This window comes from Oncorhynchus masou, chromosome 3 (assembly GCF_036934945.1).
Source record: "Oncorhynchus masou masou isolate Uvic2021 chromosome 3, UVic_Omas_1.1, whole genome shotgun sequence".
In the NCBI taxonomy this organism is placed as follows: Eukaryota; Metazoa; Chordata; class Actinopteri; order Salmoniformes; family Salmonidae; genus Oncorhynchus; species Oncorhynchus masou.
This window is the reverse complement of record NC_088214.1, coordinates 26,703,663-26,706,956: the sequence shown is the minus strand read 5'-3', so window position 1 is coordinate 26,706,956 and position 3,294 is coordinate 26,703,663.

The following is a 3,294-nucleotide window of genomic DNA, read 5'->3' as shown; positions in this document are numbered from 1 at the left end:
CCCTTACTGCAAATCCCTGGATTTCAATAGTATTAGTATTACTAATACTTATAGGAAATATCTTCTCCTCAGAAGCTGATTTCTGAAATATTATAGGCACTTCTCTTTCTCCATCATGTTTTTCCTACAGTATTTTAGAATGTATATTGGTGTGTGAAGCTGCAGGAACAGATATGGATGCCCTTATATTTGTATCTCAGCCTCACCATGTTTATGTAGTGGCTGTGTTTGCCATCTTCACTGAAGCTGTTTATGATTTTCAGGTAGCTTCTACCCTTCTTTTGACATGTCCTTGTGGGTGTAGTATGAGTTTGCTTTAGAAAATGACAATTAAACCAAGTAATTTGCTTCTCTTATCCATGTTGATACATGGATTATGTTAGATGACTTGGCAGTCGTCCATTGTGTGAGCACATGACATTAAATTAAATGTGTGCTTTCCCTGAGATTCAGCATATTGTTCCTTGTTTTTAGGATTTTAATTAAATATTTGTGAGAGCTAAGAATCTAAAAGCATTTAAATTAATAATACAGTTGTCTACCATAAATGTCCATTTCATAGTCCCTTTAATCATACTCTGAGTTTTCAGGTGGTGTGTAAGAGAGGTAGTCTTGTGAAAGCAGAGTCAACGGGAGGAGTAACAGCATGGATGAACAGTCAACATCTTTATTCACTGTTGAATAATACTGTACACTCCTCATCTACTGTGGAATTTCTCAGTCTGTTGACGGGTACTTGTATGTGAAGTATTCATGTACAGTATATGGAGCATGTCAGGGCTGTTGGCTTTCTTCAGTGCTCCAGCTGATGTTCACTAAAAGGATGTCACAGGGGATTCAACTGTAGGCCTACAGTAATTGATCTTTACACCACTGCTGTACAACGTATAACTTCCACAGACAGTTACATGTTCATTCTAGTGTTGGCGCCAAAAACAAGCAAAATACAAAACATACGGTATGGTATACCGTTTCACAAGCGATGAATATGCTGGTCCATTCATCCTTGTGTTTTGTTACCTAAATGAAGCTTTGCCAATGTATTTAGCTAGTCGCTCATTCTAAATAGTTGGGTGTGTAATATCTGTCCCTCCGTCTAGGTTGTGTTCTACACGGATGGTCCACTGATGAGTCATTATTATCTGGCGTTCCTCCTGAGTATTGTCCTGCTCCTGGTTTCAGTTCAGGCCTTGTCTCCAATCACAGATTTAATATACACAGACAGCCGAGGGGCTTGTTCCGCACGTCAGGCCAAAATGTGCCCCCGCTCCCTCACCCCTCGACAGGCTCAATTTAAGCATGGGGTTGTGTTCTCCTCCTACCTGCCCCGGGGTATTTCACATATTTGATGTCCTATGTGTTCCTCAACTAAATATGTATGATCTGAGTGTGGTCGTAACGATGAGGAATAACGTTTGTGCTGTTATTTCACCACACAACACAGCACACAGGCATAAACTATGTGAAATGTGTTTTGGGAAGAGGTTGCGTGGGATAAAGTTGAAATGTGAACAAAGAATATGAAACGCCTAAAAATGGACGGAAAGGGAAGGATGGAATGGGACAATATTGGAAAGATATTGGATTATAATGTTGAGATATTGAATGAATAGAATTAAGTGTACAAAACAAAGTGCTTTCTCCCCAGGACCTAGTTGACACTGCTCTGTTACTAAACAGTATTACATTCACAAAAAACACATTTATACAATCAATATTCTAATGTTAACCTCTGCATCAGAGGACTGTACATCCTGGGCTTACCTCGCTGCCTCTCAGGTGAAATGGAAGATGTCTATGTAGGCCTATAGCTACTACAGTCCCTATGCTTTCCAGAGAGAAAGAGTTCTGTTCATTGTCGTTGTATCGAATGGTCTCCTTCCTCTCATTGGTGTGCCCTTGATGTGCTCACAAACCAAACACAAGCCTGCTGTGGGTCCCCAGAGACACCCAGAGAGTAGCAGCTGCTCGCTCTTTCTCCACAACAACATGGGCAGCACACACACAGGGCGATGGGGTGGGGGCGGTGGATGAGGGGGTACTATTTAATGCTCCGCCATGGCTAAACACGGTTGGAGAATCGGTAAACATTGATAGGCATCCTTGCACAACTGGAAATGTTTGATATGAGTTTCAGGGATTTCATTATTTATTTAATTTAGAGGGCGAAGGGTGGGGGCTTAGTTTTGCTGTGAAGGATGAAGGATGCAGTCATGGGTTTAGCATATCAAGCTGTACCTCAATGATGGAAATTAAAAAGAGGTTCTAAAAAAGTGTTGTTTTCATGTATCACTCTTTTTTGGCTGTCTGCCTATGAGCTTTAACATATATGTCTAAAAAGTGGTGTGGACATAAACTTTGGATTGGTGAAATTGTCATCAAAGTTTAAAAATATATATATTCTTGAGCTATCCCTGGTTCAGTAAAGTGATTCATTATAACGTTATAAAGAGTCTGAACAGGCTGTGGAGATCTGGCATCTAGCCCCCTCCAGCGTGCAGTAGGCTCGGCGGCATCTCTCTGGTATCAGGTGGCTCTGATTGACACATTGTGGGGCAAGCTTATTAATGCTAAAGGTAGCTGGAGAAAATGAGGTTCCAGTTTGGGTCACAGCCAGGCTATGTATGCCAAGCCAAGGCATTCACACATCTCAGGGATAAGGGGATGTTCCCTCACTTTGAGCATTTTATTTCCCATATGTGCAGTTGAAGTCGGAAGTTTACATACACTTTGGCTGGAGTCATTAAAACTAGTTTTTCAACCACTCCACTAATTTCTTGTTCACAAGCTATAGTTTTGGCAAGTCGGTTAGGACATCTACTTTGTGCATGACACAAGTAATTTTTCCAACAATTATTTACAGACAGATTAATTTACTGTATCACAATTCCAGTAGGTCAGAAGTTTACATACACTAAGTTGACTGTGCCTTTAAACAGCGAGGAAAATTCCAGAAAATTATGTCATGGCTTTAAAAGCTTCATTTAAGTCAATTGCAGGTGTACCTATTTACGGCCTATTTACTGCCTATTTATTGCCTTACCTCCCTAATCTTACTTTATTTGCACACTCTGTGTATATACTTTTCTATTGTGTTAGTGACTGTACGTTTGTTTATCCCATGTGTAACTCTGTGTTGTTGTTTTTATCATACTGCTTTTCTTTATCTTGGCCAGGTCGCAGTTGAGAATGAGAACTTGTTCTCAACTGGACTACCTGGTTAAATAAAGGTGAAATAAAATAAAAAAAACCTGTGGATGTATTTCAAGGCCTACCTTCAAACTCAGTGCCTCT